Raw genomic sequence first — 19,622 nt, forward strand, 5'->3', positions numbered from 1 at the left:
ACTCATTGTGAAAGGCTCCCGAGACTTCAATTCTGTTGTCCCTAATTGTCAGCATACCTGCCTCGTCCTCGTCATCGGGCACCGCATCGACGCGAGCCGAGCAAGCGAACAGACATTCTTACTGTGGATCGAGGACGTGGCACGCAGCCACGACATGTACCTCCTCCGTATTGTAGCTGTCCCTGTGCATCATCAAACGTAGTATATGATGACTCAGAAACTGCAGTGCGGAAGTTCTCCACTGCCTAATGCGTCGCTGAATAGCTATGCTTGCTCTAGTTGGATCAGTGAAATGACGCACGGTTGCACACCGAAGGTCAACGAAACTGGTTGCACCAGCCTCAAAGGAGTGATAACCTGCAAAACTGAAGTCTACAAGAGGGATCATTATTGGTAGGGCAGGCATCACGCAGGCCAAGCATCACAAGGTCCCAAAAGGTGCATCAGCGGCCTGATTGAAAGGAAACATCGCGTCCTCCAGCTCGGGCATCAATCAATCTGCATATCTCGTTCATCAGAAGTTAGTACTAGCAAACGGTGAAATCAACACACCAAAAAATACCATCACCAGAATGGTACCGAACAGCCAGTCATTTCCATTAGACCGATAGGCAGACACAGGTTTGCAGCGCCCTTTAACGAACTGTCAACTGTTAACTCCAGAGTCCAGAACATCCAACGCTCCAGGCCAAGCACACTCCAAGCAATGATCGGAACAGCCTCGCTCTCTTTGGCTAACAATAGGATACACTCCAGACATTGATCAGAACAGTCTAGCTCTCTTTGGCTAACTGTAGGCCAATCTTCGCTGGGGGCTCGAGAACAGAAAATTAGTAGGTTCCCTAGGAGCCCAACCGTCTGACACATCAGTTTTGCATAAAAACCCATCATCAGGTTAGTTCTGTTCCCCAAGATTTTAATATGGACCTGTTTGTCAGTTCAAGCATTAGGACCGAATATAGGCTTCTATTACCTCTTAAGCAGGGTCTAGATCCTCTTAGCTGTGGTGGAGGCCTCAAATGAAACTGCCTCCCATATGGCCAACCCTAATATACTTACCTCGTATGATATTTACATGATCCGCTAACATTGTTTATCCATCAAAGGGAAACTGGGTGTCTTCTTCTACCACTTTAAAATGTTGAGGATGGCTACCAGAGCAATAAAGATGCCACATTCTCAAATATGCCCTGTCCAGATTCCTTACCTGCATTTTTTTTAAACCAAAGTTAAATTACTAACTCTGAATGTAATGGTGCTGAGCGGAAACAAGGTTGAAATTTTACCCATCGAGATGTATCAAACAAAGGACAAGTCATCCGAACAGCCTTGAGCCTGTTTGTAAGAGCTTGAAGTTCTGATGGATTCGTGGCTAAAAATACAGCCCTTTCTTCATATTCTTTTAGGCTGAATAACAGCAAATCCAGTTAACAATGAAAAAAAAACAACGATGAGAGAAATGTACGGTTTTCTTATATGTGAAGTCTAACCTATTGACTATCATCTCTTCCCCAACCCCAGTAGCTAGACAGAGTGAACCTGCAACCCTTGTTGCCATTTTCTGCAGAGGAAGAGTAATCATTGGAAGGCCAGCCCATAGTACATCTGTACCAGTAGTGTGGCCATTACACAATGGACTGTTCATCCAACAATTCTAAAGTTAGAGATTCTCAAAGAAAAGCAAAATATGATGAGAAAGTGTGGATAGTTTACGTGTCGAGAAAGAGATCCGCCAAGCCACTGCGTCTAATATGTTCAGTTTTTGCAGCAACATCTGTAAATATTATTTGATCAGCCTCTACTCCTTTTGAAATGGCATCTGTCAGAAGTGCAAAATTAGGAAAATGCAGGTTGGAAGGCATAATCTGCACAAGCGAGAAAATTAGGGGGGGGGGGGGGGGGGGGGGGGGGGGGGGGGGGGGGGGGGTGATGTTACATGCACGCAATCTCATCTCTCCAGCAGCTGGAAATCTCAATAGCCACAAGACACTGTCTGGCACACGTTTGAGAATATTGCACCTGATTTTTGACAAAATACATATAGGTGAGACTAAGAAGCCATACTAATACCTCTGATAAACAAGATTGTATATTATTTACTACTATTTTCTAGCATTACACCAAAACATTTTAATCCTTGACTATCTATATATTTATGGATATTTTTATTGGATACATGAAGAATATATATAATTTAATCTAAAAAATAATTATTTAGGATTATAATTTAGTTGGTTTTACATATATGCTACCTTTGGAACTATGGTTAAAGTTGCCTTTGAGAAACATGTCAACTTTTGGTAACCAGAGGGAGTATGATAATGGTTACTGTTAAGATTGATTTAACCTACATGAAATGCATACTAGCTGTAAGCATAATACGGATTTACCAGGTGTTGAATATATCTGGGTCCATCTTGTACAGCTGATTGAAGCATGCAAAAATAAATCTGTCCTCCGGCAGGCCAAAGTCGGCTCGTTTGTGTGGGCAAACTGGATCAAGAGCTTCTTGATTTTTCTATATCAAAGCAATCGACATTTTGAATATAAAGCATAACAGTTAGGTACTCCAGCATTACTTTATCTTATGAGGCATTTTCAAAGTAATTTCCCTGATAAATAAGATATGATACAATACATACCTGTTTATAATCATTCACGAAGTAACAGTAAGGAAGGTGGACAAGCTTTTCTGAGTATATATGAGAATATTTCAACGGAGAGACAAACTGCCATGACAATGAATTTAAATTTAATATGAAGGAAAAGAAAGGCCTTGCCATTCGAATAAGCTAGGGCACAAGATTTCAATATTTTACCTCATCAGTAATCAAATAATCAATATAACTAGCACCAGTAGTTGAAGGAAATCCCATGTAAGAAACCTGGATTGGAGCAGGTTGCATGGCGAAAATTTCATTCCTTGCACCCTGAAACAACAAACAAACTTTATTGCAAAGAGTAAAAGCACTGAGAAAAATTAATGAGCACCTCACTTCGATATTATTATGTTAAAGAGCTTCAAGTTCACCCTTTGTTGTGTGCTTTCTAGCGTGCTGCCCCAAATTTCAATATCTGTAATATAAATTGCTAATCTTGTACTCGGTAATTGGGTAAGCCTAGTGTCAGTGCAGAATGTGACCAACTAGTGAATATTTGTTTGCTGTACGTTGTGATCGGAGGTGGCCTAGCACTCAATGACACAGGATTTATACTGATTCGGGCAACGTACCCTACGTCCAGTCGGGGTCGGTTGGTGACTTTATTCCCGAGCCCAGGTGCTCGAAGTCTGCAGTGGGGTTACAAACAAGAGGGAGAAAGATGGGGTGTACCAGACGTCCGGTCGGCTCCGATCGGAAGGGCCGAGAGAGACAGGAACTTCGCTATGAGCTAAGTGTTCAAGCGGATGCTTGAGGTCTAAACCTTGCGGTTCTGTGGTTGTGAGCTATTGATCTAAGGAACTCTGATATATTGGAATCGGTCTCCCCTTTGTTGGAGGAAGCGCACCCCCTTTTATAGATGAAGGGGACGGCTTTACAAGTGAGAGGGAAAGAGTACGTATGCTACCGAGCCTTGTTGTCCACGCTTACCGAGCCTTGTTGCCCACACCGGTGGGTACCAAATAATGGTGAGCGCCTACAACACTGTTGATGTCGCTGTAGAATGTCAGATGCACACGGGAGGTCGTGCTGCCTTTTTCCAGGATGGTGGACGTCGGTACCTGTAAATATTGTTTGATGCCTAGAGGCATGTGAGGAGTCTTATTATGTTCACCCGGTACGGTAAATCCTGGTGCCCATGCCGCTATCGATGTCCAGAGACACACGGGAGGTCTTACCGTATGGGAGTTTTAGCGGCCCCTACAATACTGTAGAGGGAGATGTCGGCGCCTACAATACTGTTTGTGTCAGGGTGGCTGCAGAGTACTGTTCCGTGCAGGGTATAGTCCCTGGTACAGTGGTTTTGACTTGTGAGCCTTGCCTTGCCTTTCTCCGCACGTCTTCTGGTTCCTACTGAACGGGGCGTCCCCGGTCGGATGGCTTCAGTCGGCTCTGAGTGCGCCGGTCGAAGAAGAGCGATGAGCAGAGTTCCTACGAGCCCCGGTCGGAGGGACGCGGGGTCGGAGTCGAAAGTAGGTCTCGGGGCAGGCCTTCCGATCGGAGGCCGTCCGGAGACGGCTGGAGCCCGAATCGAGCGCTCTGGTCGGATAGGTGGGCCGATGTAGTCGACGAGCGGGCGTTGCTCTTCTTGGGCCTGGCCTTCCGGTCGGTTGCTGGACCGCCCCTTTGCCCTGTTGTTTTTAGACTCTTGGGCCGAGCCTTGGCGCAGAAGCCGGTCCCCGAGGGACCCCGGGTTTATGAACCCGACACCTAGGCTTACTACGACTGTTGTTAACGCTTGCTTTCCTCTTAATGAAAAACATGCTTAGCACGTTCGCACAAAAAGTAAACATCATGACTTCGATTACACAGGTTGGCGTTGCGTGGATAAGAAACTCAGTTACAAACTAGTGCCCCAAATTAAGAGTTGAATTGCTGAATAGTTCACAGTTCTAATGCCATCCTTCAGAATAGTTTATGAATTGAGTACGACTGTCCATGCATTTCCAAGATTAATCAAAAAAATTGGAATAGTAAAGTACCGCTAGGATTCTTATTAGGTATCTTATGCAAATGGGAAACTGTACCAATTTGGGGGGCAGCAGAAAGCGCAAAGCTCAGAGCGGTACAATGGAATCAATAAACCAAAAACAAATAAAACTTGAACAGAAAAGCAATATGCACATTGAATTAAAACAGAATGCTGATCAATTGTCCCAGTAAATATACATATATACTACCTTTGTATATCCGTTAAGATTGATAAGAATTTGTATCTTATCTTCATTGATAACTTTAGCAATCATATCAGATGGCATTGCTGACACATCAGTGAAATGCTCTGCTTCATCCTTAATACGTTGCCTCCATTCAGTACCATCATCTCGGCTCAGTGCATAACAGAAAACCTGAAGAATTATTCATAAATAACTATTTCTCCTTCAAAGAACTCTTGCACAGAATATCAATAAATATATCAACATGGCAGGGCAGAAGAGAAGACTGAGCAACCTCTACGATGTCTTTGTTGTGCATTCCAAATACAGATCCCATGAGATGAGACAAAGGATGATTGCCGAAGTCACTACTCACATATCTAAAAACCAAATGAACAAACAGGATTTAGTAAGGGAGCAACAATGCATATGTTAGAGCAATCTTATGTAGCAAAGGAAGATAATTTACCCAATCCTAAGCCGAGAAGTTCTGTCATCAGCCTTTATAGGAGTACGAGAGGGGTGTGTGAACGCAGGAAGACCAAAACGCAATGCAACCGAAGAGTAATGATCTGCATATTTTTTACTAAAACAGAATAAAAAGTCAAACATTGTGATTTGCAAAATGTGATTTTCAAACTACCATTAATCCATTCTATAAAGATTACAGAGGTCAGTACAGAAAAGAAGTCCCACCTGATTTCCAGCACAAGAGTTGGATCAATCGGTAATGCCATAGCATGGAATGGTTGCACACTTGGGAGAAGGGACATCTGGAACAACGGTCAAATACAATGACAGATTAAGAAAACACTCCTTAAGGCGAATATATGAAGAGAACAGATAAACAAGGCATAAAAAGCTCATGCCTGTATTTGCTGACTAATAATCCCCTCTACCTTGATGAACTTCTCTTCTCTGTCATCCCAATCACATACGCACTACAAAAATTGTAAATCAAGGTTTTCATGATAATAAGAATTCTAGGTGCTATGAAAATCATTTTGTCACCACAAATTGTGTCCACTCATATGTAAGCTTAGTACACCACCAAAGTTCACATGGTCACTGGAATAATTCCAACCTTTTTCTATTGTAAAAATTATTCCTCATTATCATTAAGTAATAATGGAAGGCTGAGAATGCCGGATAAAGGGAGTAATGGTGTGGCAAACATTTTAGCGCACCTGTAGAGTGTGCAAGAGATTACAGGTAACTTCTGGAAAATCTGGGCGTAATTGCAAGGCCTGCTTGTAACTAACAATTGCCGACTCCAGTAGGCCCCTGGAAATGATGATGCAAGATGACAACATATAAACATAGCGCAGTATGGCTCATCATATGGTTTAAGCGTACATTCCACTTGCAATAATTGAGATAGGAACTGCTTTACGTGTCTTTGTATGCATATGCCAAGTTTGCATGAGCTTCAGCCATAGTTGGTCTAATAGCAACAGCCTGCAAATAGTCTTGAATTGCTTCACTGACCCTGCCTGCTTCTTTCAATGTATTCCCTCTATTAACGAGACCGTCCGCAGCCAAAGGATCAACACGGAGCACTTCATTATAACATGCTATGGCATTATCATAGCTTCCCTGTTTCAACAATAAGAAAAAATATTGTCATGTTCTAGGTGAAAATTATTCTGTACACACAGGACAATGTTTAAGATTGCATGTTAAACAAAAGTACGTTTCTAGCTAGTTATTTGGCAGAACGAAGCAGTTCAATAGCACAAGTACCTGCTGTTTATAAATCACTGCTAAATTGTTGTAAGGTGCAGATAATCCAGTAGTAACTGCAACTGCTGCCATGAAATGTGAAGCAGCTATGTCCAGCATGCTCCTGCAAATAATTCCAAAGTATAACTCTTTGAACAATCCAAATAAATGACCACATCCTAACAATAATCACCTCTCCATATAAACATTGCCAAGGTTTGTCAGAGCTTGAGGATGATTAGGTTGAAGAGCAAGGCATGTCTGCCAACACCAAAGTGCACATGACATACTGAATTTACATTTAGGATTAAAAAAACGTGAAAACACAAATAAAATTAAGAGATTGATGGGAACCTGGTAGCAACAGATCGCTTCGTCGCATTTTCCAGATCCTTTTAAAGCATTTCCCTTCCAGTGGAATACAAAACATATTAGATGTCATGCTTAGATGAATCATGAATGGAAAAAGAAGTGAGGGTCTAAAAGCAAAGATGAATGCCAAAAACGAACCAGATTATTGTATGCTTCAACATAAGATGGGTTGCAATTAGTGGCATGCCTGTAGCTTAAAATAGCAAGATCCAGTTGGCCTTGTTCATAGTAGGCGCCGCCAAGACTACCTGCAAACAAAGCATCATCAAGACAAACTCACAAACCCATGTCATCCATGAGTAATCATTAATTATGCATTGAATTTTACAAGTGTATTGTTCAATGTAGCACACTGTCTAGAACTAACTGATAACGGCAAAATCCTAAGAAACAATCTTGAATTGATCCAAATAACGATATCCCGTTGTTAGGGAAAGAATTAACTCATTGCATCATATAGAGTAACTATTATCCCAGAAGTCAAGTTTCAGTTGCTAATTAATGGTTAAGTTATTTTTTATCAGCTAATATGAACCACAGGGTAAATCTAAGTTATTGTTTTCTTGGTTAATAAATATCAACCACAGAGCGAATCTACACTCACCATAAGCTACTGCATTTTGTGGCCATGCCTGTGCTGCATTCTGGTAGCATATAATTGCATCCTGACACATTCCGACAGCCTAAAAGGCAATGTTGCCCACAAAGAATCACTGAATCAGAAAGATATTTCCACCTGAAGCCAGCATCAAAGATAAACAGAATGGTATACCTTGTAAAGATTGCCCAAGCTCAAATGGGCATCATAAAATGACGGCTTGAATTTAATTGCTTCCTTATGATGTAAAAACAAATCTTAAAAAGTGAGAATGTTGTTGCACCGGTGATTCCTCAGAGAAAAAAACAAGGTAGCAGTTACACTACAAGAGAATTAGGGAAAAAAATTCCATATCTTACACAGGAGTCCACATGGCTTAGAAACTCGAATTTTAAATTCTTTACAAAAGTTTCCTTCATGAACTTATGGATCGACTCACGATAAAACAGTGTATATAGTTCTAAGGAGAAGCTATGCAGTCAAACATCTACAACAGGAAGCAATGTCAAGTCAGTGCAGAGTACACACCTTATAGTACAAAGCTGCCTTATTGAAATCTCCCCATTGCATGAAAAGTCCAGCAATATTGCACCATGCACTTGCACAACTAGGCAATATGCTTACAGCCTCTCTAAAGCAATTGTATGCCTACACCAGATGGAAATCGCATCAACCTCCAAATTATTGTGCGTGCTAGTCTCATTGATCGATGCGAAGTAGACCAGTAGTATTACAATGGATCTTAATTCAGCGAAGAATAACAAACAAAATGTGCAGTTTTCATTTTGGACTAAACTGTAAACATAAAAGTAACTTGTTTGGGACTTAAAGGCTTTGTTGTTGTTGTTGAAATAAGCCCTATTTGAGTTTGTTGAACTGGACTGAAACAATGCATAGTCCAATATGGTACTGCTGTTATGTCTATTTCAACCATAAACTGTCAAGATGCTACGAAATGAAAATTAAGATGTCAGGTCAGCAGTGTATAAAATAACTGATTTATCAATACACAAGTACACAGCAGCAGTATACTTGGTATGAAATGGTGGGTTTACAGATGCTTTCCCCTCAGCTGGGTGAGCCCTCCTTGGAAGAATGGTGATCCAGACCACACAATGCCACTGATGACCAGGTTCAAAGCTCTCAGTTCCATCATCATGTTAGGGCCATGGTCCCTTTGGAATCTCTGCAATCGTTTATGTCTTTGATGGGGCTGCACCGGATGTTAGAGCTCTCTTGTCATAAGTCAGTGAGGAGATGAGATTTTGAGGCATGCCTGGAGCAAAGAGTATTTCATATCTAACTGCCCCGTCGAAGGCTGTGGTCTAGACCATATCTTTGGTTGTAATCGTTTTTTGCTTTTTGTATCATAGGAGAGTTTCTGGTTTTTTCCTAGAGTGGTGAGTTGGGTCTGTTTTTCTGTGTACTTTTTGTAAAGGTTCTCTTACCCCTTTTTATCCTTCTTATTACAAAGATATGCAGCTCTCTGCGTGAACGTAAAAAAAATTGAAATGAAGCACAACTGCATGGTAACAAGGAAAAAATTTTGATATAAATTGGTTAACAATGTCATGGATAGATGGGTTTTTTGTTTCCTTACTTACATCTCTGTATGATCCTTGTGCTTTCAACACGTCACCGAGGTTGCAATAGGCATCAACCTAAATTTGTATGTGATCAATCAAAACCAGAAGGTGTGGTTAATTTTGGAGATTTGATTCATTAGCATCCAATTAACAGAAGTAACTGTCAATTACCAAACGAGGATTCAGTGCAAGCGCCTGATGACAACACCTGCTTGCCTTGATGAGATTTCCTTTTCGAGTATAAGCATTCGCTAAGTTTGAGAATGCGTCAGCAAAGGTGGGTCGAAGCTACAAAGGATAATGTAAAGTAAGTCTGAAATCATTAAAAAAAATGAAGTGAAAAAACCCGTAGAAGTGTGCTTCTGTTACGCGTGGGCCCCTGAGCCGGCTCCACTTGCCATAACAGCCCCCCCCACCCCCCGGTTTGTCTTCAGATAGTACACTCACCTGAATTGCATGTTCATAGCACTGGATGGCACGATCTATATCGCCTTTCTCCTGCAACAGACAATAACAAAAAATGTGCAGAGCCATACAAATAACATAACCCGGCACATTACTACAATAACTTTCCTAAGGAGATGGCCTCACCCTCCATGCATTCGCCATGTTGTTGAAGCACTCCGGAAAATTGGGCTGGATTGCAACAGCCTCCTCGTTCTTCGCGATGCACATGTCAAACTCCCGCAGCTAAACATTTTTTTATATAAGAGAAAAGGCATCAATAAAAGTATACAACGCACCGAACACACAGAGAAGAAGGTATGAGCCTGAATTTCGCTGAAAAAACCTGGAAATAAACGGCGCCAAGCAGCAGGAGGTTCTCCAGGCGCCGGGGGTTCTCCCTGTAAATGGCATTGCTCTGTTCAAGTGCCGCTCTGAAATCCCCTGCGTTGTAACTCTGTTGAGCGAATGTCGAGCCGCGTGCGTTCATCAACTGAACCCAACCAAAAAAAAAACCAACGAATGATCATTTCACACCACGAAATTAATTCCGACGGAACGGAAGGGTCTAGGAGCGGTCCGAACCTTGGAGCTGGTTCAGTATCAGGGCATCGATCGCCGCGCCGAGCTGCTGCTGCGGCCGCGGGTAGGGAGGAAGGGGCGGGTAGGGCGCGCGCTGTTCCTCCCCGGCTGCCACGGCGCCACCGCCGCGGCCGCAAATAGAGAGCATCGCCGCGCTCCGATAGGGGACCGGAGCTTCTGGAAGGGCCGCCGAACCCTAACTCCCGTCGTCGAGCCTCCGCATACGCACCCGCCGTACGGGACGAACGAGTCTGGAGAGGATGAGTCCAGTCACGTGTTTCTGTTCCGGGGAGATGATGGATGATGGCGGTGGCGGTGGCTCTCTCAGACGCGTCGCGCTCGTGGGGCGAATTTGGGGAACGCGTGGGGTATTATTTGTAATCGGCGTATCGCCGCTGCCCACATGTACCGGAAATTAGGTGGGCGGGCCGTGGGAGCTCTCAGCTGATAGCGCGGAGCTGCAGTTGGCTCGGTGCCCGGAGGGGCCGAAGTTTCAGGCCGTCGGATTGGACTTCGGGGGTCTTGGGTGTTTTTCAACGGAGGGGATGTAATAGCATGTCACGAGTTGGGCTACTTGTTGGGCCTGTTTTGCCATTGCTTGTTTGGGCTGGCCGCATTTGGAGTTTCGGACTATAAGAAAGTGGGCCTAAACACTATGGCTCGAATTAACACGAGAAACTGATGGATCATAGTCGCCGGGAGCGCCTACCTACAGACCCGGGGTGGCAGCGAGCACCGCGCCGACCCCTGAAAATTATTTTCCGTCGCGTGTTGGGCCTTTTCTTTTTCTTTTTCGGTTCAGGCCCGCGTCCGCTCCCGCCTGCTACCTCGCGCTTTCCCCGCCTGCGTCCGCGCTCGCCGGTTCGTACGACGCGTGCATCTTTGGTTTTGACCGGCGCAAGAGACGCTCACGATGCAGTGAATGAACGTAGGGTACTCATACCCAGTGCAGTAATACTACGTACTGTACACACGTCTGTAGGAGTCCAACCCCGCTAGGCCACTACTACTGTACCACTACTCCAAAAGTCCAGAAAAAAAAACTAGAAAATAATGATTCACTTTCTTCAGAAAAAAAAAACTAGAAAATACTGATTCACAAAAATAGTAATCGCACGGAATTGAATTGAACACAAGACTTATGGTCTAACTGTCTAAGATGTAAATTCCCTACCATTGCACCATATAAGTGTTTTGTGATAAATATGAAATATTTTCTTTATTAAAGCATACCAAACCATTTAAGTTCAGAAAAAATATCACCTAAATATTACTTGAAAAACCTAAAATATTTCACAGAACATCTCACAAGTATCATGTCAATATTCAAAGATAATAATGAAACATCTCTCTTATACTACTTGAACATTGGTAAAACATATCGTAGAACATCAGTTATATATTACACGAACAACATGTGTATAATACACGAACATAAGTGAATAAAAGAGTGAAAACTATGTAACAGGAAAAGAACAAAAATTCAATTGCAGTTAAATAAATTAGAAGAACAAGGGAAATAAAATGATAAAGGAAATGGAAAGAGCAAAAATTCAAAATAATATTGAAAGGGAAAAAGCAAAAAAGCAAAAAAAAAAACAAACAAAAGAAAAAGGTATCATAGAACATCACATGATACATATATCATAGAACATCCCATGTATACTACGTGAACATCAAAAAATACATCATAGAACATCGCATAATACTACGTGAACATCACATATATACTGCATGAATATCATAAAGTACATCATAGAACATCACATGTATACTACGTGAACATCACATGTATACTGCGCGAATATCACAAAGTACATCATAGAACATCACATGTATACTACGTAAGCATGACAAAATAAATCATAGAACATCTCAAAATATATCATAGAACATCACGTGTATCTTGAAATAAAAAGAGTAAAAGATAAAATTATTAAAGTAAATAATTAGAGTAAAATAACAAAAAAATTGAAAACTTAAATAACAAATGCTAAACATACGAAAAAATAAATAAATAACTTAATAAGAAAAGGAAAAAATAAAAAAGATCACATGTATACTACGCAAAATATGACATGTATCTCACGTAACATATGCAATGGAAAAAATAAAAAAATAAAGCAAGAAAATGATTAAAAATAAAAAACAATTAGAGTAAAAGAAAAATAGAAAATGAAAAAAGCAACATGAAACATAAAAAAAGAAAAGAGAAGTAAATAGAATAAAAGAAAGAAAAATAAAACACATGAAAACAAAACATGAAATTAAAAATAATCAATTAAGGCAAAAGAAAAATGAATAAAATAAAGATAAAAATATATAGAGTGAAAAGATGAATAAAAGGCCATAAAAGAAAAAAAATAAAAAGAAATCAACATCTCGTGAAATACTAGAAATACAAGAAATAAACATTTAAAAATTATAAAAATGGATATAAAGAAAAATGTAAAAAGAAATGAAAATAAGAAAATCTATAGAAAGTAGAAAAGAAAAGAGAAAGACAAACAAAATAATAAATAAATAGAATAAGAATAAAAAGAAAGGAAAGAAATGAAGATAAAGAGATAAAGAAATGATAGAAAGTAGAAAAGAAAAGAGAAAGACAAACAAAATAATAAATAAATAGAATAAGAATAAAAAGAAAGGAAAGAAATGAAGATAAAGAGATAAGATTCCTTCCTGTTGCCAGTTTCAGCTATTGCCTATTCCATTCCCCTAAAAAAAAGCTATTGCCTATTAAATTATTTTTCCTCCCGAGTCCTGACGACTGATGATGACTTTTGAGTTGTGATGAATGAAACGGAGGCCATGTTGACTTGGGTCTGCAGTCTGCACGCACCTTTTTTCTTCTCCTTTTGATGTGGGTGATCGTGCACCGTCGTATAGTGTGCTTGGCTGCATCTATCACCCGTCTTTATAGTTGAAGTGCGTGCCTAGTTCCATCCATCAACGCGCTACGGCGTAGCGCAAGTACCTGCGTACTTGTGTTGGGTTTATTTCAGGTTAATAATGCCAAAGCTGGTTATTGATTGCTGTACCTGCATGCTTCTTTTGTCAACAGCAAAGGTCTCGTTGGATAGTGCGGAAAATTTTTCTTTGTTTATTTATGTGTGTTTTTTTTTCCCTAAAATAACTGATTCATATGATTTTTGTATTATTTATATAAAATTTCTACGGTCCAAATGGACCCAAAATGTTGTTTATTTATTGTTGTATCTCAGCTGTGCACGAAAAGCATAAGAAGGTATATATGATATCGAACGAAAACGAAACAACAAATCGCACGAATTTTTCATCTGGACCTGGCTAGATGCAAAATTACAGTCTAGGCCACGTGAACCGAACTGACAGCTGTGTAGCCTTTGTAGGCTAACCCAGATGCTCTACTTCTACAAGTACAGGTACAACAAGCCTAGCCGCGGTCCTGTATTGTACGTGCACGTCAGCCCGCCCCGCCCCTCACGGCCCTGAGGCGAAGTACACCGTGACCGGCAGCGAGCGATAGATAGTCGATAGAGACCAGCTCCCTCTACCGGTCTCGTAGACCAGACCAGACGTCCAGAGCAGAGCATGAGCACCCTTAGCTAGGCGTTTGCATGCGGCCACTGCATGGAGGCAATCCTAGCCCTGCACGCCGGCCCGAGTCGTCGAGCCTCAATCAGGCCAGGCCACGAAGCCACACCGCACAAGTCGGGCGCAGCGCAGGGACGGACCCCTCCCATCCATCCGTCCCGTCGCCAATCCGACCGATCTGATGCGTCGTGTGTGTTCCGGAACACTGCCACGTCCTCGCTCCCCGCCCCGAGCCGAGACCCGAGCCACCACCGCCGCGTCCGCTCCGCCCCGACAGCGAATCCTCACCCATGAGGATGAGGCCCCCGTGGCCGCGTCCGTGCGGCACAAACCCATCCCACGGACCGCGGAGTCCATCGCCATCCGCAGTTCCGCACCGCGCCCGTTTCGTTTCCAGTAATTCCTATGCAAGAGATAGAATTCTTCGTGACATGACGAATTTTTTTCTTTTTTGAATTCTTTTTTAGTATATGAAGCAAAAAGAAAGAAAAGATGGATAAAGATTGTATTCTTTAATTATTTCTCTATGTTTTATTACTTAATTTTATGATTTACGAATTTCCAAAAAAAAAATTAGTGCGGTGCGCCCGCGCGCTCCGAGCGGCGCGGCCCGCGGAGGCGCGGCCGCGGCCGTGCAGCCGTGCAGGGAGGAGAATGCGGGGGCCCCGGGACCGCAGGCAGCAGGGCGCGGCGCGCGCAACCCAAGCGCTGCGCGTAGGACGCGCGCAACCGCACGAACGGCGAACGGGAGGCCCCTTCGCACGGGGCGTGCTGGCGGATCGATGATCCCAAGATGCACGGCGTGGCTGCGAGGATCGCGCACGGGACGGGACACGGGGGCGTGTCGTACTCGTACCGCGCCCGGTCGCCGTCCGGCATCCGCACCTTTTTCCATTGCCACACCAACCAGTGCTCGGCTGCTCGCTGCTCGGTACCGACGGTAGCAGAGCACGAGCATCGTCAGGGTCGAGCCCAGGTGGCGGCAGGGCAGGCTGCCGCGTACGTTTACGTTTTATACTGCAGTGGGAAGGGTCGGGGCCACGGGCGGGCGGGCGCGCGCAGCCTGGCTGATAGGCACATACCAACGCACGCAGGCCACTGGAACAGGAGCCTGCAGGAGGGCCACTCCTGCTCCTCATCTTCACTCACCCCACCCAAGATAGATAGGACTATAGGACACTTGTCGACCTACCACTCGCCCTGCAGGCCTCCTGCACCATAGAAACTGCACAAGAAAACACAAATTCACAAATGATGACCATGGTAGTACGTGTGTCAAGTGCGATTTGCTTGGTTTGCTTTGATTTCCTACTAGATCAACATACCATGTTTTTTTTTCAAAAGAAAAAAAGAGAGAGGAAGAAATACTAGTCCTACGCAAGGTCAGTCTGGAGACTGCATCTGCATTCGTACGACGGTGTGGACTGGGTTTTTGGGTTGGACGCAATAATCGGTCTTTGTACCTGTCCGATGAACGAAGGGCGAGACACGAGAGTCTATCTATACCTGCCGATGGGGATTTGCGGCAACGCCGACGGGTCACCAGCCATGGCAGATGGCATGCAGCAGAGGCGCCTGTGCGCCCCCCGCCTCGCGCGCTTGCTTTTCTTATGTCGGATTAGGAGGGGGATCTCCATCATGCCAACTGCGAGCCAGCCAGTGCTGCTGCTGCTGCTGGTATGCATGAAAGCCTACGCCTTGGTTGCAGTTGCGGGTGCCATGTTCGCATACAGAGTCTACAATATCTTTCTCTCACAACGAAACAGTTTCAGCTGGTTTATGTATCAACCGAACAGAGCCGATCAATGGCCTAAACCTGAACCTGACATGCCTCCCTCTTTGTCTCGTGGGCCACTAATCATCGTTACAGTCTTTCAGTGTGTGCAATGCAGTGTCGGAAATCTTGCGTTGCGGATCGGATGGAGTTGGGGCTCATCAGTTTAGACACTGGTTTTCTTTCTGGTGAAACAAAAAAGAAAAATAAAGTGAGGCTAACTTTGTAGGGCTGCAGAGGTCAACAATGGCTTCACTTGATCTTGGCTTTGATGATTGCATCGCATGGCCGATGCAAAAGCTGGAACGGATTTGGACAGTTCAAGCCCTTTCTTTTTTTGCATGTATGCAGGCTAGTAGCAGTAGCAACAAGATTCAGACTCGATGGCTTGAGAAAAGGCGCCCAATATTTTCCTGTCACGCCTATGCAGTCCAGTCGGCTGGTGCTATCTATCGGTCGGCCTTGAAAGGACCCGTCAGGGGCTACAGTAACGTTTTGTTTTTATTTGGTAATAATTGGGGCTCAAAACATTCGTCTCGCAAAGTACAACCAAACTGTGTAATTAGTTTTTGATTTCGTCAACATTTAGTACTCCACCGCAAGTTTAATGTTACGGGAAATCTTCTTTTTGTATAGTGTCAAAGTTGGGAATTTGATGGAACTAAACATGGCCTAAGTGAGCTTGGCTACCATATCTGTATGGTGTGTTGAACGGATTTTCGTAATGTCTGTGGCTTGGCTGTGTTAGATTCATCTCTAAGCCAGACCGGACCCAACGATTTAGTTGGGCTTTTGATTCGCGCTATGATTGGGTGCGCCCAGCCCATTATGGCTGGAGGGTTCCTGTCACACTGCGCAATAAATAGAGGTGGGGGCCGACGGCTCAAGTCACGAGGTTCGCCTTAGCCGAGCTCCCCACCGATAAACCCTAAACCCGATCTAGTGAGGGGCGCAGCTAGTGACGGGAAACACCTCCACCACTGCACTGCGCCACCATCGATCTTCACCGCCGGCCGTCACTGCTCATCTCCGACGTCTTCACCGACCGTCGCTGTCCTAGCACAGACACCGACGCAACGCCCATAGCAGACGCCTCTAGATCGAAGGCCTACGATGGTCGGTAACCTAGCACTACCCCTCCCTCTAATCTCTGTCTAGTTCATGTACTACGACATGTAATTCATTTACAAGAAGTACCTGACTAGATATATGACCTTATGATTAGAATAGTTTAACAATGGTACCAGAACCAAGTTTTTCTAGGGTTTTAGATCTAGAACGGGTGAACGATAAAACACAGATCAAATCTAGTTCGGATCTTAGAAGAAAAAAGGTTTTCCTAACCCTAACCCTAACTGGGTCAAAGAAAGAAGAGAAAGAGGGCTCGGCTTCAAGTCTACGCGAAAATCCTAAACCTGCAATCAATTCGGGAAGAAGAAGAACAGTGAAACCCTAACCCTAACCAAACTGTAATCTCGATCCTAACCCTATCCCCAACCCTAAATCGGATAGATCCGAGAAAAGAAGAAAGGAAAATCAAAGGAAAAGAAAAGGGAAAGGGAAAGAGACCTACCTCGCCGCCGCACCGTGCTGCCGCCTCGTCGGCGCACGGGCGGGTGCTCGAGCAAAGGGCGTCGCGGCCAGGCCGCTCGATGGCGGCGCGCTCACCCGCTGGGAGCGCGCGCCGTCGATGGCGCCATCATCGTCTCTGTACAGTCGTGGGACCGAGACAGAGGTGGAGGAGAAGAGATCAGGGTCAGATCTAGGGTTTTGGAGGAGATCAGGGCACCGCCGCCCAGATCGCTCGACGGCGGCGTGCTCACCTGTTGAGGAGCGCGCACGCCGATGAGGGGGCCGGCGACGGTGCCATGGCTACCGCTCATCGCTTGTGTTTCGCTCAGTTGTCCGCTGCTGCTGTGCTGAGGAGAGAACGGAGCGCGGCGAAGAGAGAGAGAAGAGAACCGAATGGTCTAGGGTTTCAAGGTCAGCCGCGGCCGGGGGGTTTTGATCCTACGACATCGACGCTCGCCCGTCGGATCGAAACGGATGGTGTCGGTTGATCGGGCCGACTTGTGGCCTAGGCGGGCGAGCGCGCCGCGCAGCTTTGCCGGCCTTGGCCCAGGTGGTGGCCTGGGTGCGGGCAGCGCCCGCGCAGAGCAGTGGACCGAGCTGATTTTCCTTGCTGGGCCAACGAACAGTGCTAAAATTGAGTCATTTTTTACTCTCTTTTTTCCAGTAAAAGTTTTTTCTGGAAAATAGATAAATGGCTCAAAGAAAATAAAAAAGAGTTTTTTGCCTATGGGTAAAATCCATTAAATTAAATTAATTTTTCGCTACGTATTTAAAGTTGTTATTTTCATTATTAAATTCGAACCAACGGTAGTATTTAATTTTGAAAAATGGATATGTTTTTAATTTATTATAATATTGTTATTATTCTGACCAACATTGATTAATGATAATATTATGATGTTATATCATGCATTAATTCTATTTCTGCCCAACGGCGATGTAGAATTAGTGTAGAGGATAATTGTATGTTTTAATTTTGATCAACGTTGAAACTAAGATATGCAATTTGTTATTATTATGTTTATGTTCTCACTCCATATGAATTGTGTTTTTAGGCGGATACAACTTGATGGGTTGTATCAAAGAGATCCTCACTCTCAAAGGTGACAACTGCACGGAGTGGAAGAAGAAGATTGACCTAGCCTTCATCTTGGCTGAGGTGGACTGTGTAGTCACCTCACCATGTCCCACTGAGCCTGTGGCACCGGTGAGAGAGACAAACGAGGCTGATGCCGCTTGGGCAACTAGAGAGAGGGATTTTGAACCCCAAAAAAATGTTCTATCACCTTGAGCATAGAAAGTGGGTCACTGCCAATAAAAAATATATGGCTGTGATAAAGAACACGATTGAGCCTGTAATTGTGGACTTAATCCCAGAGTATGACACCATCACCGAGTACCTCGATAGAATAAAGAGTCAATTCACTGGCTCTTTGAAAGACATGCTACCCAGCTGATAAAGCAGCTGGGGGACAGAGATGTACTCTGAAAATAGTGGCATAAGAGAGCACATACTAAGGATGAGCAATTTAGCATCCAAGCTAAAACAATGGATCTGGCTCTTAAGAAAGAATTGCTTATCCATCTGATTTTTGCTTCCTTGTCTAAGGAGTTTAACACTTTTGTTGTCAACTATAACATACAGCCCGAGAAGTGGGACTTAGAGAGGCTCATGGCTATGTGTGTGCAAGAGAAGGAGAGAATGAAAGCTGCCAGTGATGACACTATCAATTATGTGAAAGACAACAAGAAAAAGAATAATAATGCTAACTCCTCCTCAAAGTCAAAGGGAAAGGGTCCCATGCTGCATCAGCCTCAGCAGAATAAGTTCACAGTAGAGAAAGATCAGTGTCTCTATTACAAGAAGACGGGACATTATAAGAAAGATTGTCTCGATTATTTAAAGATGATCATGGCAAAGAAAGGTGAGAACATTATTATATTTATAAATGAATCCCTGTATATACAGTATTCAAAATCTAATTGGTGGATTGACTCAGGTGCAACTGTTCATGTTGCTAATTCCTTACAGAGATTTCGTTCGACGAGGACTACGCAAAGAAGAGAAAGACACGTTAAAGTTGCAAATGGAGTCCGAGCAGATGTCGAAGCTGTTGGTGATTTTTCTCTAGAGCTTGTTGATGGCTTCACACTTTTACTTAGAGATGTACTTTATGTTCTCTCTTTACAGCTTGGACAATGATGGATATTATTGCCATTTTGGAAATAGCAAATGTAAGATAACATTTAATAATATATGTGTTGGTCTTGCTATCTTATAAAATGAGCTTTATTTGTTATCACTATGTGATGATGTGAATGTTGTATGCGATGATGGGAATGTTACGTGCGACAATGAGAATGTATCCTCATCTGCGGATGTAAACAGAAAATGAAAGAGAGCTCACGATACGTTGTCGAAATTATGGTACTGTTGTTTAGGCCATATTTTGAGGGGGGATAGAAAGACTAGTTAAGAATGATATTCTTACTCCATTAGAGTTCTCAGATTTAGAACAATGCAGAGAATGCTTAAAAGAAAAGTATGTAAACAAAATTAAGAAAGATGTCAAACAAAGC

General features: G+C 43.5%; 1 pseudogene; it reads right to left on the bottom strand.

The window, feature by feature from the left end:
* Window positions 1–634: 634 nt before the first annotated feature.
* LOC136457019 (probable UDP-N-acetylglucosamine--peptide N-acetylglucosaminyltransferase SEC) lies at window positions 635–10,517 on the bottom strand (annotated as a pseudogene).
* Between the last annotated feature and the right edge of the window lie 9,105 nt (window positions 10,518–19,622).

Source organism: Miscanthus floridulus, chromosome 6 (assembly GCF_019320115.1).
Source record: "Miscanthus floridulus cultivar M001 chromosome 6, ASM1932011v1, whole genome shotgun sequence".
In the NCBI taxonomy this organism is placed as follows: domain Eukaryota; kingdom Viridiplantae; phylum Streptophyta; class Magnoliopsida; order Poales; family Poaceae; genus Miscanthus; species Miscanthus floridulus.